The 27,821-nt window shown below is 47.5% G+C and overlaps 1 protein-coding gene across 1 annotated transcript in view; it reads left to right on the top strand.

The window, feature by feature from the left end:
* The window catches only part of ASAP1 (ArfGAP with SH3 domain, ankyrin repeat and PH domain 1), a 353,144-nt gene that overhangs the window by 11,691 nt on the left and 313,632 nt on the right, over positions 1 to 27,821 (top strand).

Raw genomic sequence — 27,821 nt, 5'->3', positions numbered from 1 at the left:
GGTAGATGGTGCAAAGAGCACGGTTTGTGCTGGGAACCGAGTGACTCATCATCAGTGAACCTGATATTTCAGATGGGATGCACCGAGGCCCGAGGGGAAGGCAGGAGCCACATCCTGAAGTTTGGACTTGATCTTGAGGCCGTTGAGCCATTGAAGGCTTAAGGCCGGGGAGTGATGTGACCCTTGGCCTTTAGGAAGATGATTCTGGGTGCCCTGGACCAAATGGATTAGGTGGGTGAGGACCAAGACTGGAGGCAGGGAGGCCATTCAGGATGCTCTTGTAGGAGTCTGGCAGCGCGTGCCCAGAAGCTGGAGAGGGAGAATGTATAGGCAGTAGCACTGGCTGGCCTGGGGACTGAGCGGGGGAGGGGCAGTGGGGGGAGGGCGGGCCGTTGAGGACATGGAGCTTTCTGGCTTGTTTCCAAGGCTGAGTCATGTTTGTGTCCCTCAAGACCACAGCCTCCTTGGGCTCCTGGTCCTGCTGTTCTCTGCATCCCTAAATGCTTGGTGCCAGGCTTCATTGGAGGACGGATGAGGAAGGAGCATGTCTGTCCCTCTCTTCTCTCTTCTATTCCCCTCCCGCAACTTCAGCTCTTCGGGTTTTGTTATGGTGGAACGGGAAGTGCAGCCGTGATGTGGTTTTCCTGGTGTCCTTGCTTCCTAGGTCTGAGCCTCGAGAAGAGGGGAGACTCTCTTACTGCCTGTGGCTCACTGCCTTTCTTTGTTATGCCTCCCCCAAACCAAACGGCTTCTGCGGAAGCCTGTCCCAGCATCTCCAGTCCAGCGCCGTCTGTGTGTCCTCAAAGTTCCTGCCTCAGGCCAGGCTTCCGCAGGATCTCCCCTGAGTCATCCAGCCCTTTCCCAACTCACTGCCCCGCCCTTAGTCCATCCTCCAAGCTGCTGCCAGGGGAGTCTCCTTGACTTCACTTTGGGGACAGGCTTCTGCTTAGCAGGCTCTGGTCCCCTGCTCCGCTGCCTGGGCAGTCAGATGAGGAAGGAAGCAGCCTGGACTTTTCAGCTGCTCCGACCTAGGGGTCAGCCGCGGCTCTCGCTTACTCGCCGTGTGCCCGGGGACAAGTCGTGTACTTTGCTGAACCTACGTTCAGCACACACCCCTACACACACCCCTACCACACCCCTACACACACACACCCACCACAACCCCTATACACACACACCCCTACGCACCCACACCCTTATATACATACCTACCACAGTTCCTACACACACACACCCCTATGCACCCACACACCTAAACACACACCTACCACACACCTACACAACCCCTACACACATACCTATACACATACACACATCCTCCTACACACCCTCACCCCTACACACACAACTACACAACCCCATACACACACACGCACAGACCACACACAGACTTTCTTTCTCCCCTGCATTCTTATTTCTCTCAGTGAGTCCTTAGTGCCCGCCCCACGGTAGACCATATGCTTAATTTGTGTTTGATGAATGAATTATTCCTTCATTCTCTTTTAGCTTAGAGTTTGACGATCTCTTTTTTGATAAATTTGAGAAACTCTTTCAAGTTATCCTTTAAGGGCCGGAAGGAGCGGGGCCCTGGCGCTCGGGAGGAGCTCACATGGAGGAGGAAAGGAAGTCAGGACTGGAGCGCAGACTTCTGATTCCGCTCTTCCCATTGGCCACCCTGTGCCTCCTGGGTGATCAGGAGCCACCTGCTGGGGCAGGTTGTTGGGGCTCCAGGAGGTACCATCCTGAGAAAGGGTGGGGCCCCATGCACAGCTGTTACATACAACAGCGGATTCGAGGGTTTGCATAAGCAGGGCTGCGTGAGCCAATCAGTGCAGGACACGTGTTTTTCTGAAAGAATCTTAATGGACGTAGCATGTGTCTGTGCGGGGTGCTCCCATCCTGGAACAAGCTGAGAGTTGGTTGGAGTAAGCTGAGTTCAGTGATGATTTTTTTTTTGAGCTCAGTTATCTCTTTATTAGGAAAGCACCAACACCACATTCTTGGAAATTACTGGAATTTTATTTGCCTCAGGCTTATGACTTGCAACCAAAGACATTGTACAAAGAAAGCAAAGATTAAGTACATTTTAGGGAGAAGGAGATGATACACATTGGTAACATAGGTGATAACGTTGCTTAGTTTTTTTGCTCTTGATTAAAAAAAAACTTTTGTTGAAATCGCTATTGAATGTTGCAGTTTATGTAGTGTAATGGACTGGTGATATTTAAAACTTCTTGTTTGAAAGAAGTAACTGCTGAACATTTGCAGGTGGGAATCCTGTTGGAGCTGAAACTAAGTCTGCTGAGGGTAATGCATCGTCAGAAACAAAGCTTCTGTGGTATAGACGATTGGCTGAGAGTTTGGATCCTGGATTTAGGCTGAATCCTAGCACAGCCCCTTAGCGGCTGATCTTAGAACTTGCTGATCTTGGATCAAGTTCAGAGCCTCTCTGAGCCTTGGTTTTGCTACTTGTCAAATGCAGTGAATAAGACTTCCATCTTACAGGCTTGTGGTGAGAGCTCTATGTAGTAGTCCATGGAGAGCAGTGAGAATGGTGCCTGGCACGTGGAAGTGGAAGTGGAAATGTGAGCTCTCCTGATGATGATCATTAGGGGTTAAATTATGTCCTCCAATAAAGCTGTGTTGAAGTCCTAACCCTGAGTACTTCAGAATGTGGCCTGATACAAAAATAAGGTGTCTACAGAGTTAGTCAAGTTAAAATGAGGTCATTAGGGTGGGCCCTAATCCAATATGACTGGAGTCCTTATAAAAAGGGGAAATTTGTAGACAGAGACCGACACACAGAGAGAGAAGGTAATGTGAAGACACACTGGGAAAAGGCAGCCATGTGCCTGGACGATGTGTCTATAAGCCAAGGATTGCTGGCAACTACCATGGCCTAGGAAGAGGCAAGGGAGGATTCTCCCTAGAGGCATCAGAGAGAGCATGGCCCTGCCCACACCTTCATTTCAGAACTGTGAGAGAATAAATTTCTGTTGTTTTAAGCCACCTAGTTGTTGGTGCTTTGTTATGGCAGCCCTAGCAAATGGTGATGGTGATGGTGATGATGGTGATGATGGTGATGATGATGATGATGGTGTTGATGATGATGATGGTGATGATGATGGTGACGATGGTGATGATGATGGTGTTGATGATGGTGATGATGGTGAGGGTGATGATGATGGTGATGGTGATGATGATGGTGACGATGGTGATGATGGTGATGGTGATGATGATGGTGATGATGATGGTGATGAAGACGATGGTAACGATGGTGATGGGGGTGATAAAGCATCTGGCCTGAATACTGACCAAAAAGATGGTCCCACGTGTCTGACTACAGATAGGCTTGTGGCATTAATTCAGCAAACAGTGGCATGGTTGTACCTTCCAATTCTGTATTTTAGTGGTGCCTCCAAATGGCACTTGTTGAGAACTTCCTTGGTGTTACACTAGGAGCAGGAGATTAGAGGGTGGTGCTCCCAGGCTAGAGGCTGAGACGGACACTGAAGGAGTAGCTCCTCAGAGATCGAGGTGATGTTCCATCTGCTGCATGAATGTGTTGAGAAGGGGTCCCTAGAGGGGCCCTTTGGGACCGAGGGCAGAGACTTGCCCAGCACAGGGCTGTAGCCACGGCCAGTGCATACCAGGGGTTGGAGAAGTGTTGTTCGATGTGGTGGTTGTCTAGGGCTGGGGAAGCAGATGCAACTTGGGTCTGGAGGAGTGAGAGGGACAGGATTGGGAAGGAGGTTGGCCTTAATCCTGCAGCAGGAAGGTGAGATCCGTGGCTCTGTGCTTTGCGAAGCATCGGGGCTCAGCTATTCCTCCCTGCTCTCTGACCTGTGTCCCGGCCTCCCTGTGCAGTGCATTGAAAGGAAATTCAAACCGGAAAGAAGAAACACCAAGTTTAAAGGATGGAAAAGGTAACAGCCTGAGTCCTTCCGTGTTGTACAGACAGGGTGTTGTGGTAGAAAGAACGTAAACTTGAGCGTGGGATGGTCCTGGGGCAGACTTCTGGGGGGGAACTCCTGCTCTGTCCTTTGCTTGAGACGCTTGGGCAACTTACATTCTCTGAGCCTTAGTTTCCCCACCTTTCCACTTGATCCACTGCAGGGTGGAGATTACAGTGAGATCATGTAGGACAAGGGTGTGGCACCTGAGAGGTCCTGAATAAATGCCGGTTCTTCCCCACTTAACCTTGTTTACACATGGGACTCTGAAAAAGGGCTTCATGCTACTTGTAAAACCCAGTAGTCAGAGGCAGAAAGAGAGAGTTGGCATCCGGAAAGGCCTGCACTTCATGGAGCAAGTACATCATTACTAACAAGAGGGGCTGGGTCCCCCGGAGGAAGGGGTGAGACAGATGCCGGGGCTTCTGGAAGGCCTTGATAACTCTCATTGGCTGCAGTAACCCTGACATCCTCATTGCTCTCCAGTTACTTAAAATATCGCAGAAAAGCAGGTAAAACCTTCTTAGCCCTGGGTGGCTTAAAAATAGCCCCTGGGCACAGAACGGCCAAGCCGTTTTTCCCATGACCCCTTCAGATGACCTGCTGCCCTTTCGCCACCCACTCCTGCCTAGTGATGACTCCCATACATCCTCACCCAGCCACTCTGGCTACAAACCTAGATATTTATTCTCACATATTTATTTGAGTTTCCACTGCATTCCAGCATTATGGTGGGTGGGGTGCTGGGCAACAGCAGTGAACACAACAGAGAAAAATCCTTGTCCTCATGGAGCTTACATTCCACTGGGGAGACATACAACAAACAAACATTTAATACGGATATGAGATGCTTAATGGAGAAAAGCTCACCAGAAAGGAGGCTGGAGAGAGACAAAGGGGTGTGCACTGTCAGATGGGGTGTTCAAGGAAGCTCTCCTTGCTAAGGTGACGTGAGCAAAGACCCAAAGGAACTGAGGGAGTGAGCATGAGGCACTCTGGCGTAAAATGTGTCCCAGACACAGGGAATAGCCATTGCAAAGGCCCTGGGGTAGCTGCATATGTGGCATGTTCAAGGAACCTCCAGGAGGCTAGGGTGGCTGGAGTGGGGTGAGTGATGGAGGCGTCATTGATGAGGGAAAAGGTGATGGGGTCCGGGCGCATGACCTTCGTGGGCACTTTGAGGACTTTTGTTTTTACTCTGAAAAGGAAAGGAATTTCTTGGAGGGTTTTGAGCAGTCGAGTGATATGTTCTTGGCTCACTGTTTCACCAGGATCCTGCTGTCTGCTGTGTAGAGAACAGGTTGAAGGGCAGGGAGATGGTTGGGAGGCTGTGGCAGTAATACAGACAGAAGGTCAAGGTGGCTTTTGGACCAGAGTGGAAGGAATGGGGTGGTAGGATGCTTGGATTCTGGGTTTATGGATTTCCCTTCCATCACTTAGCTCATCCAAACCATCACCCAGCCCCGCTGGTTGTACCTCAGCCATCCCAAGGAGGTTGGGAGGACTTCAGAGGTGCTATTCAGCAAGTCCACTGCGCTCTGAGCTCCTTGAGGACAGGAATGCACCTTCCCTCTCAGGTCTCCCGAGCACCAGCCTGGTGCCTGGCATAAATGGGGGCCATTTGTAATGTTTATTTTCTTTTATTTATTTATTTTTTGCGGTACGCGGGCCCCTCACTGTTGTGGCCTCTCCCATTGCGGAGCACAGGCTCCGGACGCGCAGGCTCAGCGGCCATGGCTCACGGGCCCAGCCACTCCGTGGCATGTGGGATCTTCCCGGACCGGGGCACGAACCCGTGTCCCCTGCATCGGCAGGCGGGCTCTCAACCACTGCGCCACCAGGGAAGCCCCTGTGATGTTTATTTTTTAAATGTTTCTTTTTTTGCCTTTTATACTTCTCAGTATACTTCTCATTTAAAATCTACTAACTTGTGAGTAATGTTCAGGTTACCTATATCATTTGCAGTTTGTGACAGTGTCAGGCAGGAATACTGGTTTTTCACTCCTGGTATAACTTTACATTGGGAGAAACGGTTTATTAAAGCCGTATCCCTGGCCTGTCTCTGCTCCTTTGCTGAGGATGATGACTCATCGGTTGGTGAATCTGGGAAAAGAGATTTGCCTGTCTGTTTTTTTTCTTTTTCTTTTTGGCCATGCTGCGAGGCTTGTGGAATCTTAGTTCCCCAACCAGGGATTGAACCTGCGCCCTAGGCAGTGAAAGTGCCGAGTCATAACCACTGGACCGCCAGGGAATTCTCTGTAATGTTTATTACGTAGGCAATGAGCCTGTCATTCCCTGGTCCCTAAGGTAGGATGTGGAGCCACCTTGGGTGCTCCCAGTATCCCCCCGTGCTTACCCTTATCAGATGTGTCGCACTGGTCCATCATTGTCGCTTCCCCATGCTGGTCTCTGAGCTCCTAAGGCCAGCACCGTTTTGTCCAGTGTCATGAGCACAGTACAAAGCCCAGTGGCCGCCAGGTGCTCAGGAGGTGCTCCCTGTGAGGGAGTGAAGGCCCCTGGTCCCTTTCATCCCCTGTTCAGAGATGGTGTGACAGCCAGTGTCAGTTTCCATCCCAGGATAATGAAACTGCTGAAAGACTCCCAGCCTACGTGGTGGCCTTCGGGCCTTCTGAGGGGAAAAGCAGACACACAGAGGTGGAGAGGCCTGCTGTTTGAGTCGTCAGTACCCTGAGGGGCCCTTGGGCCGTGGAGTGGTCTCCAGGGCTTGTCTACACGGCACAGCACGTGGACAGCTATGTCAGGAGGCTGGGGCACTTGTTGACGGGCCAGCGTCCTCCTGGGCTGGGAGACCCAGGCCGATTGGGACGGTGTAGCAGGAAGTTCTGGTTGGTTGGGTTTTGCCTGGATAGAGCAGAGAATTGGACAGTCCTGTGTGAGATCACTGTGTATCTCCCATTTCCCAGCTCTCTCACATTGATTCGTTTTGTTTTTTAACCTCAAGGACTTTCACCATTTCCTGTTTATTAATTTTTAAAAATTATACTTTTGTAACAGCTTTATTGAGGTACAGTTCGCATATTATACAATTCACCCGTTTAAAGGGCAGAGTTCAATGGTTCTTAGTGTACTCACAGAGTTGTGCAACCCTGATTACAATCAATTTTAGAATATTTTCATCACCCTGGAAAGAACCCCATCCATACCTGTTAGCATTCACTCCCCACTTCCCCCGCCCAGTCCATACTGAAGCCACTTTCTTTCTGTTTAGTTTATGACATACTGTTATTTATTTATTTATTAATTTATTTATTTTTGGCTGCATCGGGTCTTCGTTGCTGTACACAGGCTTTCTCTAGTTGCGGCTACTCTTCGTTGCAGTGTGCGGGCTTCTCACTATAGTGGCTTCTCTTGTTGCAGAGCAGGGGCTCTAGGTGCACGGGCTTCAGTAGTTGTGGCTCACGGGCTCTAGAGCGCAGGCTCAGTAGTTGTGGCGCACGGGCTTAGTTGCTCCGCGGCATGTGGGATCTTCCTGGACCAGGGCTCGAACCCATGTCCCCTGCATTGGCAGGCGGATTCTTAACCACTGCGCCACCAGGGCAGTCCTATATGTCAAACTGATATTTAAAGAAACAGTGCATGATAGCTAAAACTCAACGATACTAAGTAAATACAGGTGGGTCACCAGCATCACAATGATCATAAAATCATAGAATCTTTTTTTTACTTTGATATCATTAACCAACCCTCTCCTTATACAGACGAGAAAACTGAGGTCCAGATAGGGGAAATGATGATTATTATTATTTTTTTAGCGATTCGAGTCAGGCATTTTATTTCTAAAAACCAAAGCTCAAGTGAGGCTGAGCTGATCACTGCAACATGAACCAGCAGGACATTCTCGCTTCGAATTAGAAAGCCAGGCCTCATCTAGAAGGTGCTTGCTCAGATCGTATCTGTTTTTCTGTGTAGTCATAATCATCTGCTCCCGAACGCCCACCAGGCCCCACACCTTTGCTCAGGTAGACCCCTCTGCCTTGAACTCCTGTAACCTTCACCTACGTGATGAACACCTTCTGAACCTGAGCATCTCCCCTTCCAGAAGGCTGTTCCTGACTCAGCCTCACTCCTGGCAGAATTGACCATCTCCTTGTCGTGGCCCCGCTGTACCTTGTACAGGCTTTTGTCCAGGCATCTGTCCGCCTTACTGTTTTGTGACTTCCTGAGAGCAGGTACTGTTAAACTGTGATTTTATTCGGAACCCATGGGATCTAGCATAGGATCTGGCACATAGTAGGTGTTCAGTTGAAGATTTTTTTTGAATGAATTAATGAAACCTTGCATAATTCAATTCAATAGACATTTTACACTAAGGGGACTCGGATGGTGTATTAGTAATAGTGTTAATAGCCTCAGTAACAAATAAGGGTGTACCTTGGGGATATTGCGGGTTTGGTTCCAGACTACCACAATAAAGCAAATGTCACAATAAAGCGAGTCACCCATTTGTTTGGTTTCCCAGCGCATATAAAGTTTATGTTTACACTACACTGTAGTCTGTTAAGGGTGCAATAATAGCATTATGTCTAAAAGAAACCAATGTAGGGCTTCCCTGGTGGCGCAGTGGTTGAGAGTCCGCCTGCCGATGCAGGGGACACGGGTTCGTGCCCCGGTCTGGGAGGATCCCGCATGCCGCGGAGCGGCTGGGCCCGTGGGCCATGGCCGCTGAGCCTGCGCGTCCGGAGCCTGTCCTCCGCGACGGGAGAGGCCACAACAGTGAGAGGCCCGCGTAACGCATAAAAAAAAAAAAAAAAAAAAAAAAAAAAAAAAAAAAAAAAGAAACCAATGTATATACCTTAATTAAAAAATACTTTATTGCTAAAAAATGCTAACCGTCATCTGAGCCTTCAGCGAGTCGTAATCTTTTTGTCATAGTAACATCAGAGATCACTGATCACAGGTCACCATAACAATAATAATGGAAAAGCTTGAAATACCGTGAGAATTACCAACATGTGACACAGAGACGCAAAGTGAGCAAATGCTGTTGGAGAAATGGCACCCACAGACTTGCTCGGTTCAGGGGTGCCACAAACCTCAATTTGTAGAATACACAATATCTGCAAAGCACGATAAAGTGAAGCACAGTAAAACGAGGTGTGCCTGTGGTCCCTATGATGTTTAATGGCTCAAATACAAGAGATGTTTTTTTTCACTCACGTGAAAGTCCAAAGTGGGTATTGTTAGTTCAGTGGTATCTGTCTTCCACGTGGTGACTCAGAGATCTAGGCTTCTCCACCTTCGTGGCCCTGCTTTGCGGCCCCTAGGGCTCTGTCATTGTCTGCATGCACTGGCAGGAGGGGTAAGTAGCATGCAGGAGGCAGACTCACTTCTTAGAAGCCTTGGCCTGAGATATGGCCAGCAACATTTTTAAAAAAAATTTATTTATTTTATTTATTTTTGGCTGCGTTGGGTCTTGGTTGCTGTGCGCGGGCTTTCTCTAGTTGCGGCAAGCGGGGGCTACTCTTCATTGCGGTGCGTGGTCTTCTTATTGTGGTGGCTTCTCTTGTGGTGGAGCACGGGCTCTAGGCGCATGGGCTTCAGTAGTTGTGGCATGTGGGCTCGGTAGTTGTGGCTTGTGGGCTTAGTTGCTCCGTGGCATGTGGGAGCTTCCTGGACCAGGGCTCGAACCCGTGTCCCCTGCATTGGCAGGCAGATTCTGAACCACCGTGCCACCAGGGACGCCCTGGCCAGCAACATTTCGACCCTCATTCCTTGGCTGGAGCTCTGCCATGCGGCCGTGTCCAGCCGCGAGGGAGCCTGGGAAATGTAGTCCAGCTGTGTAGCCAGGAGGAGGAGGAAGCCAAGTTCTGAACACCCAGCAGCCTCTGCTGCACATGGCAAGTGGACCTCAAAACCCTGTCCCGTGAAGCTCTGCTGAAGGAATGGGCACTGTTTGGCCTAGAGAAGCAAGACTCCGGTAAGGTGGTATTTGTGACCGCAGACCATAGTTTGCTAGCCCTTGGTCTAGAGAGGTCTGAAGTCTCTCCCGTCTCGAGATGCTGTGATTCTGTTCATTATGCACTCAGTGTATACAGCAAGCGGCGCAGCTGGGGTTTGGCTCTGCAAGCTGGTGCCAGAGCCTGCCTGCCCAGCCGCTACGCTGTTTGCTCCTCCTTTGAGCCTGGTACCAGTTCTAACGTTATTCTTGCCCCGGAGGGAGATAATTTGATGTTAAGAGGAATGAAAGAAATCACCCTTTGAGCTCCATCGGATGTTCTAGATACATTTTATACATTTTCCTGAATAAGTGCGGCAGTAATCCTAAAGCAACCCAGTGAAGTTGGTATTAGTGACTCAATTTGACAGATGAGGAAACTGAAACTCACAGACGCTTAGACACTCTCCGGATGTCTCTGGCTGGGAAGTGGTTGAGTGGGTATGTCAATTAGGAAACTTCCTGCAACATAGACCAAAACAGGCTTAAATGAAGCCACGAGGAAGCACACTCACATAACTGCACGGGGTGGGGATGGTGTGAGCAGGGGTGCTGTGTCACTGTCCCCACAGGATATCCAGAGCATCCTTGAATTAAGATAATTCAAGAATTGCATAAAGGAATTTTTGTAATTGAGGTAAAATTGACGTAAACCTAACCATTAATCATTTTAAAGCATACGGTGCAGTGGCATTTGGTACAGTCACAGTGTCGTTTGACCGCTTGCTCATCACCCCAAAAGGAGACGCTGAACCCACTGAACAGTCACTCCTCACCAGCCCCCTTTCCTTGTCTCTGAGCCCCTGGCGACATCTCGTGTGCTCTGTGTCTCGAAGGATTTAGCTATTTTGGATGTTTCATGTAAGTGGATTCATACGATATATGACCCTTTGTGTCTGGCTTTTTCCCCTTAGCATAACGATTTTGAAGTTCATCCATGTCAAGGCACGTATCAGTACTTCATTCCTTTTTGGTTTTTGTTTGTTTGTTTGTTTTGGCCGCGTTGGGTCTTCATTGCGGTGCGCAGGCTTCTCACTGTGGTGGCTTCTCTTGTTGTGGAGTACGGGCTCTAGGCGCGCGGGCTCAGGCGTCGTGGCGCATGGACTTAGTTGCTCCGCAGCATGTGGGACCTTCCCAGACCAGGGATCGAACCTGCATCCCCTGCACTGGCAGGCGGATTCTTAACCACTGCGCCACCAGGGAAGTCACCGCTTCATTCCTTTCTATGGCTGAAGAATATTCCAGTGTATGGCTAGACCACGTGTTGTTTATCTGTTCATCTGTTGATAGACATTTGGGTTGTCTCCACCTTCTGACTATCGTGAGTAGTGCCCTTGTGAACATTCACATACAAGTGTTTGTTTGAAAATCTGTTTTCAGCTCTTCGGGATATATACCCAGGGATGGCATTGATGAGTCATCTGCTAACTCTGTGTTTAATGTTTTGAGGACCTGCCGACTTTTCCAAAGTGTCTGGACCATTTTACATCTCCCCCAGCAACGTGTGAGGGTTCCAGTTCTCCACGCCCTCGCCAAGACTTACTTTATGTTTTTTGGTATTACGGCTGATCTGGCGGGTATGACGTGGTATGTCATGGTGGTTTTGATTTGCATTTTTCTAATGACTGAGGCCTTTGAGCATCTTTCCTGTGCTTGTGGGCCACATCAAGGGACCTTTAAGAAGGTGTGGCAGGTGCAGGGAAGCTCCAGCGACAGTGCGGGGGCCCCGGGCACATGGCCCTGGGGCTGCTGTGTCAGTGCACAGTTTAGGGGTGGGGAGGGGACAGTTGCTAGAACCTGGAGACAGCGAGGGCACGAGGAGGGGCCCTGACCAGAGCTGAGGCTTGGGTTGAGGGTGACAGCCAGTTTGCAGTGACCCCCAGACAGGGAGCAGGGGTGGGGGCCAGAGGGGGGCAGCAGGGAGGATGATACCTCACTCTCCCCCTCCTTCCTGTCTCCTGCTAGGGCTCCCTGTTGGCCAAAACCATCCTGTAGCCAGAGGGTAGGGGGCCCTTGCGTTATTAGTCCCTGGAGGCCAATTTGGGGCACAAGGGGATAGTGGAGCATGGGACACGTAGCACAGAATTAGTGTCTATTCCAGGAGCCCCGCTCCATTTTCCTGTAGTTCTTCAGGCCTGTCTTTCTTCATGTGTAGGCCTCTCCCTGAGACTGGTAGTGAGACAGGCCGCATCCACTTTGAGCACCTTTATTATAACGTCCAGAGGAAGAGAGAAGACACCATTTCTTAAACCTCTTCTAGGAGATTGAGAAAGAGCTTTCCCAGAAACCTCCAATTTCAAGTCTCCTTGACCCAAGTTGGGTCACATGTCCTTTAGACTGATTACTGGCAAATTGCTGGGAGGGTTTTGGACCAGCTGGGCCCACACCCGGGAGCTGCAGGAGCACATGCTTCCTGGGAGAAGGGCTAACCCGAATGAAGTCAGGAATGAGGAAAGGTGCTGGGTAGAACCCCACGGTGCCCTTCCCTGGGGATTCCTTGGAACATCTGCTAGACTAAAGCTCATGCTTTTTCCACTCCGCCATGTACCATGCCAGGGGCGAGACCGGAAGCCTGGACCAGGCCTCCTGGAGGGTTTACGCCCTCGCTGCTGAGTCACGCCGGGCAACATGCCATCTCCAGCTGGTACCAACCGTCTCAGGCCTCCTCAGGGTAGGGTCTCCCAGCCCCTGTCATCCCTCCTCTGGTCCACATCCTTAGTAACGATTCCAGGGAGTGAGGCCCGACTCCACTCCATCAGAACCAGAGGCCCTGAGTTCAACCAGGAGTTCAGGAAATGGGTTTTTTTTTGTAGATTTTGCCACAAAAATCAAAATTTTTAAAACCCACCTGTTGTATGATTCCGTGTATATGAAATCTTCAGAATAGGCAAATCTGTAGAAACAGAAAGTTAGGCTGTTCTTTTGCCAGGAGGGGGTGGAGGTGGAATTGGTGGGGAGTAACTGCTGATAGGTACGGGGTTTCTTTTTGGGGCAAAATGAAAATGTTCTAAAATTGATTGTGGTGATGGTTGCCCAGCTCCGTGAATTATATTGAAACCACTGACCTGTATCCTTTAAATCGGTGAATTGTATGGTATGTGAATTATATCTCATCAAAGCTGTTATAGTGAAAAAGGACACAAAAGCTCGTTCTGCTGCTGTTCTTTTTTTTATTTTTGCGGACACAGGCCTCTCACTATTTTGGCCTCTCCCGTTGCGGAGCACAGGCTCCGGACACGCAGGCTCAGCGGCCATGGCTCACGGGCCCAACCGCTCCGCGGCATGTGGGATCTTCCCAGACCGGGGCACGAACCCGTGTCCCCTGCATCGGCAGGCGGACTCTCAACAGCTGTGCCACCAGGGAAGCCCTGTTCTTTTTGTTTTATTTAAAGTCAAAATTGATTGCTATTTTATTCCTTAAAATAAAAATTAACTGTGTCTTATACCATGTTTTTTTCCTCTCTCCCTCCCCCTTCCTCCTTTTCTTTCTCCTTCTCTCTTTCTTTTCCCTACTTTCCTTTAGATAAGTACCCAGCTCCCCTTAGTCTTCGTAGGTCCTGTGGACTTGACCCAGCCCATATACTCGTATGGACCCATGAGCGATACCCAGCCAGTGGAATGTTCCAGCCCCTGGCCACAGAGTTGAGTTCAAGGTTGTACACACAGTCAGAGTCAACCCTGAGACTTTTATTGGAACTACGGGGGAAGAGAGGCTTTCCTTCCTCAGGGATTGCTGGGCTGTGACTGCACATAAACCTGAAGGCCAGTGGCCCCCTGGGGGCAGACCTGCCTGAAATACCCCTGTCACCCCTCCAGGAAGGCAGAACCAGCAGACGCAGACTAGGTCCTCTCTGACCATATCCTTTGAGTGAATCTAGCCGTGCCCGAAGTTACATCCATCCCTGGATTTCTCAGTTTGGTCAGCCCATAATCTCCACCCTCCTCTTTTTTTTTTTTCTAAAGCCAGTAGTTGGGTTTTCTGCCTCGGGAAATTGGCTTCTGCAAATGTGGACCCTCCATGCTTAAATGATTCAGAGGCCCCCTTTCCACAATAATCCCAGTGCCGTGAGAGGGAACTGGTCTTTCCGCCCTGTCTCTTGTATCAGAGCAAGCCAGGAGAACCGCTTCCACAGAGGAAGCAGCCTGACGCTGGAACGTCCTGACCCAGCACATGGAGTCCTTTGTAAGGGCCCCGGATGGTATCTGGGGACCGCCCAGCAGCCTGTCGTGCCCACAAGAATTGGCCTGCGTTCCTCTGTTGCAGGCCTGCCTGTCTGTGTGTGTGCGTGCAGCTGGACATAGATGTGTACTGGAGCATGGCCTTTGTACATGGCATGGGGTCCCCTCTTTTCTTCTTTCCTTTTTTGATTATATATTGTAAACCACGTGAGTCACACTCATTCAAGATTTTATGTGTTTATAACAAGGGGGAAGGGTACCCACGTCAGCTCAGGCTGCCATGTTGCCAGAGCGAGAAGTGTCTGATGTTCTTCCTGCTCTGTCTCCCTGGTTTCCAGCAAACACAGCAGTTGTGAGACCCGGGCGTTATCCTAATTTTTCCCCTGTGGCACCTGAGGCTCTGAGGATCCAATGGACTTTCCATGAGATGGTTTGTCTCCAAAGCAGATAGAAGAGGCCAAATCTCCTGCTGCTCTGGGGCACGAATATTCCCACCTCAGACTCAGTTCCTTGTGGTTCTTTGTCATTTAACGGAAGTAGAGTTGGGGAAGGTGAGAAGGCTTGATTCTAAGAGAAGTTTGGTTCATACCAGGCTCCAGAAGATGGTGCTTAGGGTGACCTACATTTGAGACAGTTGCAAAGCAAGAGGCTTGCAGGAATCCATGGCACTGTTTAGCTGGTGTTGACCGCTTGGCAACTGGACTCTGATGGTAAATGAAAGTGTGCTCAAAAGTCTTGGTATGAGGGTGTTTGTTTAGGTGGTCATTCGTTCATTCACTCAACGAACGTTTTCTGAGCCAGGCAGTGTGTTAGCTACAGGGTCCTCTGGTTCCCCCAAAGGCTTCTCTGGAAGAGTGGGGATGGGGTGTGGGGTTGCTTTGTTAACAATTCTGTTTTGCCTGCCTCGGTGATGTTCCCAGGGCGTTCCAATCTGGTGAGCATCCTGGATTCGGTGACTCCAGTGGCAGTGACATGAGCGGTGCAGGGAGTGGACTCAAGCCTGCAGTGAGTCAGCTGCATCTAGGCGTAGCATCCTGCCTGTGTCGCCTTGTCACCTTGGAGACAAACAGCTGTGAAATAGAGAAGATGTAAATCCTCAGTAGAAGGAAAGAGTCTTGACTCTGGAGAAATTTCATTTTGAAGAGAAGTCTTGTAGACATGGGTTGATTCTTCTGGGTTTACAGGCAGTAAAATTCCTAAGAAGTAGAGATGAATTTTCAGAAAGAAGTTTGAGGATTGGGGTTGCCCCAACAGTGGTGTCATGAGGCTTCCTCAGGGTAGGGCTGGAAGGTAGTTTCTTCTCGAGCTTCCTGTTCTGGAGGTAGTGAACTGGGAAAGCTGGTTTAGGTCATGTGAATATTGCCCTGTAGCTTAAAAGGAACCCCCAATTTCTCATTTTGACAAATCATACAGAAGTCTTTCTGATGTTTCCCTTGTTTGTTTTACTCTCATTCTGATCATGTATTTGGTCAACAGGTGTTAACTGAGCACCTGTGAGGCATGTTGCATCATCATGTCACATGACTTTATTATAATGTTGCGTCTTAAACACACATCGCCTCTGCTTTCAGGAATGAGATGAAACCAATGAGTCAGGCCCCTCTCTACAGCCACACCTGCTCTTCCTTTTCTCTGCCAGTCTGTCTTCTTTCTCTTGCAAAGCCATCTTCTTCCAGGAAGCCTTCCTTGATTGAACCTGCCCCTCTGTCACCATTCAGCAAATATTGCTTTGTGCCCACTGCACATCAGCCTCCTGGCCAGGGGTTTGGGGGTCAAGATCAGAGATTTAGAGGAGAGTAAGTCATGGTTCTTGTCCCGGAGGAACTTCTGATACCGAGCATGGTCATGGGAGCAATGTTAGTCTTTGTATGGGGAGGGTTCCAGTATGTTCCTGCAGTTGTATCAGTGTGGCATTTTGCCCTTATTTCCTATTCTTGGGTATACTTAATGAGACTGTAAGTTAGCTGAGGGAAAGTGTCAGCCCATCAAAAAGTACTGTGTTATTATGCTATGTCTATTATTCATTCAACAGATATATCATTCGTTTACTCTTCAACTATGTATCCAGTCCTAGAAATTGGAACCCTTGTGCACTGTTGGTGGGATTGTTAGATGGTGCAACCTCTGTGGAAAACAGTGTGGTGGTTCTTCAAAAATTAAAAATAGAATTACCGTATGATCCAGCAAATCCGCCTCTGGGTATATATCCAAAAGAATTGGGGTCTCAAAGAGATACTCAAACATCCATGTTCATGGCAGCCTTGTTGACGGTAGGCAAGAGGTGGGAGCGACCCGAATGTCCATCAGTGGATGAATGGATAAACAAAATGTCATATGTACATATCATGGAACAGTATCCAGCCTTAAAAAGGAAGGAGGGACTTCCTTGGTGGCGCAGTGGTTAAGAATCCGCCTGCCAGTGCAGGAGACACGGGTTCAGGGCCTGGGCCAGGAAGATCCCACATTGCCGCGGAGCAACTAAGCCTGTGTGCCACAACACTGAGCCACTAAGCCTGTACTCTAGAGCCCGCGAGCCACAACTACTGAGCCCACATGCCACAACTACTGAAGTCCGCGTGCCTAGAGCCCGTGCTCCACAACAAGAGAAGCCACCGCAATGAGAAGCCCGCGCACCGCAACCAAGGGTAGCCCCTGCTCGCCGCAATTAGAGAAAGCCCGCGCACAGCAGCGAAGACCCAATGCAGCCAAAAATAAATTTATTAAAAAAAAAAAAAAGGAAGGAAGTTCTGATACATGCTACAACATGGATGAACCTGGAGGACATCATGCTAAGTGAAATAAGCCAGTCGCAAAAAGACAAATACTGTATGATCCCATTTATGTGCAGTATCTAAAGTAGTCAAATTCATAGAAATAAAAAGTAGAATGGTGGTTGCCCGGGGCTGGGGGGAGGAGGTATGGGGAGTTGTTGTTTAATGGGTGTAGAGTTTCAGTTTTACAAGATGAAATAGTTCTGGAGATCTCCTGTTATAACAATGTGAATATACTTAACACTACTGGACTGTACACTTTAAAATGGTTAAGGTGGTAAATTCTGTGTTATGTGTTTTCTTTTAACCACACAGAACTTAAAAAAAATATATGTATCTGGTCCTTTAGAACAGACATGTTCAAAGTACTGAGAATTTTCTGGTTTACAAACCAGACAGGGTTCCTCACCTCATGGACTTACCTCTGCAGTGAGCACCGACTACGTGCCAGGAATTATACAGCCACCCCCAGAGTTAGCTACTAACCATCCCACTCCCGCAGATGGGGAAGTGGAAACAGAGGTGAAACAACTTGGCCAGATCCCCAGAACAAAAAGCATATCCAGGGGTGGGAGGCCTGAGAATCTGGAGCGGGAGGCCAGCCTGGCCGAGGTTGCAGGAATTCAGACACACTGGGCAGGGCCTGGCTCAGCGTGCTGGCACAGGGCGCCTGGGAGCACGGCTTAGCAGGCTGGACATTGTGACAGAAGTATCAGCGCTGGGTCTTAGACATGGCAGAGGGGTCAGCAAACATTTTTCCATTTTTCAGAAAGCTCTTTCTTAGCCTGTGGCTTAGACCTTAACACTCTGTGTTCTCTGAAGCCCCTCTTCCTGTCTTTTCTGTCTGGTATCCCCTGTTCCTCCCTGAAAACCTGAAGCTGCTTCCACCTCCCTCGTGAAGCCACTCTATGTTCCATATTCTGTACTGATTCTAAACTTTGTGCCAACGTTCATGTTTGCACTATTGATTTCCCTTTCTGCCTTACATCGGAGGAAGGTGCCCAACTTAAGTATTGCATCTGTTGAACTGTTGTAGGAATGGATGGATGGATGGATGGATGGATGAATCTGTCAGAAGAGAGGATAGAGGCATATATTTATTTCATAGTTGTGCAATATATTGGGCAGCATAATTAGATCTTGTTACCTGTGAACTAACAAGTGGGGAATTCCCTCCCTTTATTTATCAGCAGTGCAAATATGCATGGATTCCAAGCCCAAGTTTTCTGAGCCACAGGTAGATGGGAAATTGTGGGGTGAACCCTCATGCAGGGGCAGGTGTGCTTTGATGGATTCTTTGAGTGATCTGAACGAGATGGTTTAGACTTCTCATTTCTCAAATTTACAGCCTTCTAAGGACTGCTCTGTGCTTTTAGTAGAAGAGATTTGAACATTCTTTAGATATACTTTATTTCCTTTGATTCTGAGATGCCTTTGATTGCAACATGCATTCTTGACATCATCACAGCGTTGGAGGAGAAAACAGAAGCTCTGCCACATTACATTTCATTGATGGGAAGACACACTGTGTTCCAGAAACAGTAAAATGTGAAATAGGGCTGTGTCCACAAAATGGAAGGAATAATGTGATTCCAAAGAGTGTTGTCATATTGGGTTGCCTGGGTGAGTTCATGCTGATTGGACCTACTCCAGGGGGTTAGGAGTGAGCTTGAATGGCAAGGCTGGTCTTGCTGGCTTGTCGTAGGTCTTTTTTTAGTTCTAGCACTAGGAGAAAAATCCATACAGCAGAGACCTCTCTCCAGAGGCTGCCCCTGCTTTGAAAGGTTGGTGGGATTTGAAGGAAAGAAGTCTTTTGGAGCCAGACAGATCCAGGTTCCACTTCCTACCTGTGAAAACCCTAGCGAGATGCTCATTCTGTCTTAGCCTCAGTTTCCTTCTCTGTAGAATGGAACAATAAGTATACCTGTCTCTTAGAGTTGTTTTGAAGATTAAAGAAGTTATTGCTTGTTTAGTGCCTGATACACATAGGAAGCATGCAATATACGCTAGCTGTACAATTATTTTTTCAATTATTATTTAACCTATCAGAGCTGTTGTCTCCTCTGTAAGGTGGGAATCATAATAACAGCTGTGCTGTCACTATGAGGGGCTGGGTGAAGAGTTAGCGCAATCAAAGGTGGCAAAGTGCCTGGTGCCCACACAGGCTCTGCGTGGTGCCTTGTGGGAACTTGGCAGTAGGGGCTTCCTTCTAGGGGGGTGAACACCTTTCCACGCAAAACCCTTTCTTTGTGCAGGGTGGAGGCCAGGCCATGGTCGTAGCCTCCCTGACTGTCCCTGGGGCAGTGGCCCGTGGACAACAGGCTGACCAGCTACAGGAACCATGTATATGGTGCTGGCCTTGCTGAGAAGCTTCCAAGTCAGGACCCTGGGCTGCTGACATCCTTTCTAGTTGTGGGTTGTCACTGGTGGGGCACTTGTCCATGACACATGTGCTGTGCGTTAGCACTTCTCTCGTCCTTGTATGACGGCCGCATCTGGGAGTATTAGTTCTCTGGCGCTTCTAACCTGCCCCTTAGTGGCCGAGAGCAAGCTCTCAGGCAGGAAGTCTCAGCGGTTGCTTGCAGTAGGATGCACTTGGACTTTAATGGACTTGTCAGCATCAAGGCGATGTGCGGGGGCACCATCATTGTCTGCTGCCATCTGAATATTCCAGAAGAAGACACAGACTCACAGAAGTGAAGCTCACGGCCCAGAGTCACACAGCCATTAGCGGGGAGAACCAGTGCTGGAACAGAAGTCTTCCCGCTGCAAACAGTGTCCTCTTTCCAGAGCTTGGGAAATTCCCCCAACACCGGACTGCCCGATGCTCCTTCTGTTATGCGGGGAGCACGGGGACTCTGGCTCACTGTGCCCGCTCGGTGAACACGTGATTGTTTGCAAGGACCTGGATCGTGCTGTTAAAACAGTTGGTAGCACAACAAACCCTAGGTACCTGCAGGTTTCACACTTCACACTTGCAGTTCCTCTCAGGGGACCCCAAAGGAAATGTGTCAGTTCTGGGGTGCCGCCGACTGAGTTGATCCTGCTTCCGTGGGCTTGCGGAGCAGGCAGTGTGGCCAGTGAGCGAGCCTAGCTGGCCCCCAGCACAGCAGCTCTCAGGTTCCTACTTGCTCGTTCTCTTCTCGGCTCGCTGAGACTTGCTGGCACTCACTATACAATTCTCAGAATGCAACTTTTTAAGATGCTGAGGATTTATTATTCACCTTCAGTACGTAGGTTCGTACGGCACCTGGCACTTTTTCTCGTTATCCGTGAGGTTATTTGGTTAAGGTCTGAATCTCTTAAACGTGGGTTCTAAGCAGAGACCAGGTCCATTTTGCTAACCATTATTATATCCTTGGCATTTAGCTTAAGAAACATTTTTTCAATAAATGAATGAATGGATGCATTTTTCCAACAGATGCTTCTCATGTATGGGAGGCTGTAGCCAATGGAACGTAGCATGCAGTAGGCACTTACGAGATGTTTGTGAGGCAGGTCCAATAATGTGTTCACAGCCAGGTGAGATCACTTACGAGAGTTCATCCTGTCGTCTCTGTACCTGTCCCCTTACCCCCACCAGACTACGGTCTCAAGCTACCCAGCTTTGCCTTTGCATTGTGACCCAGTGTGCAGTCCACTCAAGAAACAGGATGTAAGACATGGTTACAGTCATCATGAGTTTGTAATCTAGCCAGACAGTGGTTCTGGTCTTTTGGATCGTGGGTCCTTTGCTCTGACCTCTTTGGAGAGGAGAGACCCCAAACCATCTTTGACTGTTATTCTATCCAGCGAGTGAGGCAGGGGATGGTCCGGGCGGAAGTTCAGCAGTGACGTCATTGTTAGGTAGAGCGCCTCAACCGTCCTTGGCTTTCTTGGGGCAGGCTTCTGCAGAGTCTTGTCTGCTTCCTGCTATAGCATACATTCATTATAACCCTGGGCAGATGGAGGCAGTAGGAACAGCCCATCCCAAGCACTTGCTGGTGGGCAGGGGGACACGGCGAGAGTCCAGACTTACCTGGTCAAAGGCCACAGGTGAATAACTTGGGGCTTCTCAGGGCAGGTAGGGAGGCAGGGCTCGTTGCTTGCTAGTGGATATAGAAACCAAGAGACCTGGTGATTGGTACGAAATCCCCATGACCAACTCTGGTGGACTCTGCGTTCACCATTCAAGAATTGCCGCAGGAGAGGAGGTTTGACTTACCTGTTTGAAACAATCAGAAGATAATGTATCAACAGAGGAATGGATAAAGAAGAGGTAGTACATATAAACCATGGAATATTACTCAGCCATAAAAAAGAACAAAATAGGGACTTCCCTGGTAGCGCAGTGGTTAAGAATCTGACTGCCAATGCAGGGGACAAGGGTTTGATCCCTGGTCCGGGAAGATCCCACAAGTTGTGGAGCAGCTAAGCCCATGGGCCACAACTACTGAAGCCCACGTGCCTAGAGCCCATGCTTCGCAACAAGAGAAGCCACCGCAGTGAGAAGCCCGTGCACTGCAACGAAGAGTATCCCCTGCTCGCTGCAACTAGAGAAAGCCTGTGTGCAGCAACGAAGACCCAGTGCAGCCAAAAATAAATAAATAAATAATTTTTTAAAGAGAACAAAATAATGCCATTTGTAGCAACATGGATGGACCTAGAGATTGTCATACTGAGTGAAGTAAGTCAGAAACAGAAAGACAAATATCATATGATGTCACTTATATGTGGAATCTAAAAAAAGGGTACAGATGAACTTATCTACAAAATAGAAATAGAGTCACAGATGTAGAAAACAAACTTATGGTTACCGGGAGTAAGGTGGGAGGGAGGGACAAATTGGGAGATTGGGATTGACATATACACACTACTATATATGAAATAGATAACTAATATGGGCCTACTGTATAGCACAGGGAACTCTACTCAGTACTCTGTAATGGCCTATATGGGAAAAGGATCTAAAAAAGAGTGGATATATGTATAACTGATTCACTTTGCCATACACCTGGAACTAATACAACATAGTAAATCGACTGTACTCCAATAAAAATTAAAAAGAAAATAATACAAATTGGGATGTATTCAGTCAGAATTCATACTGCCTTACCTCGCATAGTAAGTAAAGCTCTGAGCTTTGAAGCCAAGCTGTCCCAAGTTTGAATCCAGAATCTGCCTCCACCAAGTAGCCGTGTGACCAAATGGTACATCATTTTTGTGGGCCTCGGTTTTCTTATCTGTAAAATGCAGACAATCACAATTCCTCGCAGGGTTGTGTTGAGGATTGAATGCGATAATGAATGTTTTATACGTAGGATGAGTCTGGCACCTAGAAAGTGATCAGTAGGGGGCACTATTATTATTATTGTTGCTATTGTTATTTGTGCTGTAGGAGTTCAGAAATGGACAGGTTGTTGGGCTGGGAAAGTTGGAGAAAACTTTTTTTTAAAAAAGTTTTTTTTATTGGAATATAGTTGATTTACAATGTTATGTTAGTTTCAGGTGTACAACATAGTGAATCAGTTATACATATATCCACTCTTTAAGATTCTTTTCCCATATAACCATTACAGAGTATTGAGTAGAGTTCCCTGTGCTATACAGTAGGTCATTATTAGTTATCTATTTTATATATAGTAGTGTGTATATATCAATCCCAATTTATCCCTCCCCTGCCCTTACCCCTTGGAAACCGTAAGTTCGTTTTTTACATCTGTGACTCTATTTCTATTTTGCAGGTAAGTTTATTTGTACCCTTTTTTAAGATTTTGCATATAAATGATATAGTACGGTATTTGTCTTCCTCTGTCTGACTTACTTCACTCAGCATGACAGACTCTAGGTCCATTCATGTTGCTGCAAATTGCATTATTTCATTTTTTCTTTTTTATGGCTGAGTAATATTCCATTGTATATGTAACACATCTTTATCCATTCCTCTGTTGATGGACATTTAGGTTGCTTCCATGTCCTGGCTATTGTAAATAGTGCTGCAATGAACATTGGGTGCATGTGTCTTTTTGAATTATGGTTTTCTCTGGATATATGCCCAGGAGTGGGATTGCTAGGTCAGATTGTAGCTCTTTTTTTAGTTTTTTAAGGGACCTCCATACTGTTCTCCATAGTGGTTGTACCAATTTACATTCCCACCAACAGTGTAAGAGGGTTCCGTTTTCTGGAGAAAGCTTCTTGAAAGAGAAGGCACTTCGAGTGGGGCTAGACAAGCTAAGCTTCTAGTAGACAAGAGGAAGTTTTGCCGAAATATGTATTCAGGCTTTTTTCTTTAGGTCTCTGGTTTTCTAACTACAGCTTCTACAGAACAGGAAAGAATCACATCAGTAAATAGGAAAAGTATTTGCCGTGATGTTATGGGAACAAAGAAAACTGTCCAAGCTGTAGCCAGCTGCTGGTGACTCAAGAATTCATAACATCCTCTATAAAAGGATACGAATCCCAGCATCCGTGAAGTCACTTCTGTTGAATAAAACTCAACACCTATTTGGTGACTGGCAATAAAGAAGGGCTGATGTACTAAATGATTTATGTCCCTATTCTTGCATGGCACACAGGAATTGCTTTCTGGAATGACATACCGTAAGTCACAGAATAGAATTTCAATGGAAAAAGCAGAAACATGGGTGGATAAAAATTGCGATGTTTGATGATAATGAGTTCTGGTTCACTCTAGCAGGTACTTGCTTTAAATCTTCCATCACTGGTGGCAGGGGGAAATGAGAGGTTATAGAGAAGAGCAAGGGGGTTGGTAGCGCACATTCACTCCTCTGATGTGTATTTATTGAACGTCTAGTTATAGATGATGTGTGTTCCCTGCCCGTATCTTTGAGCCCACCCTGGAAGGCACTGTAGGTGGTGCCTGTTCCCAGGGAGGGCTTCCTGCATCTCTGTCTGATGCCATACCCTGGCTGTGCGTGGCCAGTGAGGCATGAGAGTGGGTGCATAAATGCCCCAGCTTCCTTACCCCAGGGTGGCAATTCGAAGGTGTGTTCCCATCTCTCAGAGGGTCCCCACTGGGGTTGTGCCCCAGGTGCCTAAGTGGTAACCTGCATGACCTCATGACAAGTTCCCTAACCTCTGAGTTTCAGATTCTTGTAGGATGGTTGTGTGGATTAAACAAGACGATAGTGTTACTACCACCATTACTAGTTACTGTTTTGCTCAGTGCTTGAACTACATTATCTAACTAATTCTTAGTGACTGTATGAGGTAGGTACTTTATCCCAATTTTAAAGGTGACGAAACTGAAGTATGAAAGGATAAAGAACTCACCAAAGAGCCATAATCTGAGTTCTAACCCAGATGCATTTGTTCTAAGGAGACAACTTTTAATTATAAGCCAAACTGTTAGAGTACAAGGTCTAGCAAGGAAGCTGCTATTATTATTATTAGCAAGTGCCCAGCATGCAGTTGGTGCTCCTTTTATTTGTGCAGTGAAAAAAATAATGAATGTCAATAAAAAAAGCAAAGAAAGAAAGAAAAAAAAAAAAACAGAAAAGTGAGCACTAGGCCTTGAATGGAGGCAGAATTCTAGATCAATAAATATTTGTGATTAAATGAAAAAAACAAAACAGAACAAATGGGAATTCCCTGGCGGTCCAGTGGTTAGGACTCGGCGCTTTCACTGCCGTGGCCTCAGGTTCAATTCCTGGTCAGGGAACTAAGATCCCATAAGCTGTGAGGTGCTGCCAAAAAAAAAAAAAAAAAAAAAAAAAAGGAATGAATGAATGTTAGTTCCTCGAGATTATAAATGTTTTTTGTTGTTGGCTCTGTCTTCCCTGCATATGATAAGTCCAAGACAAATATTCCTTGAATGAATGACTGAATGAATGAATGCAAAGTGAAATTTTTTTTTTTAAGTTACTAGTAGTTCCCTGGTTCTAAGAAAATCATGTTAATTGAAATGCATTATTTATTTGGCTTTTACAAGAACTGGTTCCAGAAAGGACATAGCTTTAAAATCCTAACAGTATTTATCTGTAGGGGATGGGATACTAAAATATTTTATTTTCATGCCTTACTATTTATCGTGATGGACCTGGATTACTTTCATAACTGGAAAGGAAGAATTTCTCTTTGAAAAACAAAAATCAGTTTCAAAGCATAAACGGTTTCAAAGCAGTGTGGGTACAGCACTGACATGTACGCGGATGCTGTCCTAATTTGCGTGAGTTCAGAGTCAAGGAAGCAGGGTGTGCACTGACTTTGGTGTCACACCTCACACAGCAGTTTCACACACCGTCTCTCTGGGGGTTCACGCCAGTCAAGTGCCGTAGGTCAGGCTAAGATAGTGATCTCGTTTCACAAACAAGGGACCCAACAGCTGAAGAGGCTCACCGACCAGGATACCCTGTCCCTGCAGCCCCTCGTGAAGACCCATTAAAGGAAGTGGGACAAGGGTGGAGGTGGATTGGGGTACCAGGGACTCATGTGATAGCTGTCTCCGAGCATCTTCGAGTTATTTTAAGGAGAGGAAGCCTATCTGCCTGAGTCAGACAACCTGGGTTGGAATCCCAGTTCTGCCACACACTGTCCTGGACACACTATTGCGTATCTCTGAGCATCGATGTTCTCATCTGTAAAGCTGGCCCAGTGTCTTCCTGTGAGGGTCAAATCGGCACCAAGTAGGTGTGTTTTCTGCAAGAGGTGGCTTTGCTGATCGTCATCACATCTGCTCTGTCTGTGTGCAAGGCTTTCATTTTTCCCAACTGTGTTGATACTCATTGGTGTCCGTAAATTAGCGTTCCCACGTGTATGCGTCAGGTTTTGCCAAGTAACAAAAACCTCAGAATTGCGATGGCCTGCTTGATGGCAGGTGTTTATTTTCATGCTCATGGGTCCCGGGTCAGTTGTGGTTTGGCTGATCTAGGTTGGGCTTGGCTGGCTCAGGCTGAACTACAGGTTTGGTTCAGATCTGCTCCACGTGTCTTTATTGCGGGGTCCAGGCTGAAAGGCAGCAGCTGAAAGGGGCTAGGGAGGCATACTCCTCTCATGACACATCACAGGAGGGCAAGGGATAGACTTGGGACCAGCATAGGGTCATTTCCATCCGAATTCCATTGTAAAGAAGTCAGTGGTCCAGTCCAGAATCCAATGCTGCATGGAAAGAACTACCACCCGCTATAGTAGGAAGGACTACAAAGACACATGACCAAGGGCAGGGATGTATAATTCAAATTCAGGTTGAGAGTGAAGAATAGGAGCAGTGATCCAGTCTATATACACTGTCTTAGCTGTGTGCTCGGGTGAAGCAAGGAGAGCAAAGGAAAGGCAAGGTGAGGCATGGGCTGGGAGAGGCATCGCTTATTTATGCCAGTAATGGGGTCTTGTTTCTCGTACGTAGAGTGTGTAAAGTTGTGATCAGAAGGTGAATGTTACGGGGAAATCACGGTCTGTGATTCTGGAGGAGAGCATATGTTTTTGCTTATGCTGGTACCAACCACCCTGTCTTGATGATTCCAGCTTTGTAGTAGGTTTTGAAATTGGGAAATGTGTGTCCTCCACATCATTTTGGCTATCTGAGTTCACTGCATTTCCATATCAATTTTAGGATAAGACTGTCAATTCCCCACCTAACTGAAATGTGTGATTCAAAGTTCGGGCAGATTCAGTCAATCACCGTTGGCATCTAAGGTTGAAGAAGGTGGTTTGATCACTTATCCAACAAATCTTGATTAATATTGTGCTGGACACCATTGTGCGGTTGGTGCTGGGGATATGAGAAAATCCAAACACAGTCTTTGTATCACATGGCTTATTATCAAATCAAATCAACATATGTTTATCGGTCTTCACATGAATGAATGCATAGTTAAAAACAGACAAGTTCTGTAGTCTAATCTAGAGGAGTAGGAAGAGTTTCCCTGAGGAAGTAAGATTTAAAGAAGTATAGGAGTTAGCTAGCCAAAGTGAGAGGGGAAGCCTTACAGGCAGAGGGAACAGCATGGGCAAAGGACCTGGGGCAGAAGGACCGTGGAAAGTTGCAGGATCTGAAAGAAGGTCATGTGGCTGCAACAGTGAGCTGGGGTGGACAAGATGAGGTCAGAGAGGAGCGGGGCAAGAGTCAGACTGTGTTCAATCATTTTTATCTGGAAGCACTGAGAAACCATTAAAGAATGTTAAGCTAGAGGTGGAGGGATGACACAGATTTGAGTCTTAAAAGTTTTATTCTGCATATTAACCAGTCGTATTTGGGTCTGGATTTTTTAAAACAAAAAACTTAAAAAGCATTTTTAACGTTTATGAGGCTATTAGAAATTTGAACATTGGATATTTGGTGATATCAAAGAATGATCATCTTTTTAGGTGTGGTAATGGTGTTGCTGTTATATTTTTGTAAAAGACCTTATATAGCGATACATGCTGCACTATTTTTTTTAATAAATTTATTTTATGTATTTTATTTTTGGCTGCGTTGGGTCTTTGTTGCTGTGCGCGGGCTTTCTCGAGTTGCGGCGAGTGGGGGCTACTCTTTGTTGCGGTGCACGGGCTTCTCACTGCTGTGCCTTCTCTTGTTGCGGAGCACGGGCTCTAGGCGCGTGGGCTTCAGTAGTTGTGGCTTGCGGACTCTAGAGCACAGGCTCAGTAGTTGCGGCTCGTGGACTCTAGAGCGCAGGCTCAGTAGTTGTGGCCCACGGGCTTAGTTGCTCCGTGGCATGTGGGATCTTCCCGGACCAGGGCACAAACCTATGTCCCCTGCATTGGCAGGTGGATTCTTAACCACTGCACCACCAGGGAAGCCCCTGTGCTGTGCTATTAATGACTGAAATAAGACGTCTGGAATTTGCTTCTAAAAACTAACATGGGGAGGGGGAGGGATTAGGGAGTGGATGGGGTAGGACTGATTATGAGTTGATGGTGATTGGGGCTGGGCGTTGGGAATCTCTGTGTTTGTGTCTGTACAGAATTCTGCATAATAAAACATAAAAAAAGAAAAAGATTGTTCTGGCTTCAGTGTAGGGG

The sequence above is a fragment of the Phocoena sinus genome, chromosome 17, assembly GCF_008692025.1.
Source record: "Phocoena sinus isolate mPhoSin1 chromosome 17, mPhoSin1.pri, whole genome shotgun sequence".
NCBI classification, from domain to species: domain Eukaryota; kingdom Metazoa; phylum Chordata; class Mammalia; order Artiodactyla; family Phocoenidae; genus Phocoena; species Phocoena sinus.
Note: the sequence above shows the minus strand (reverse complement) of the source record. Positions and strands in the feature narration are given on the sequence as shown.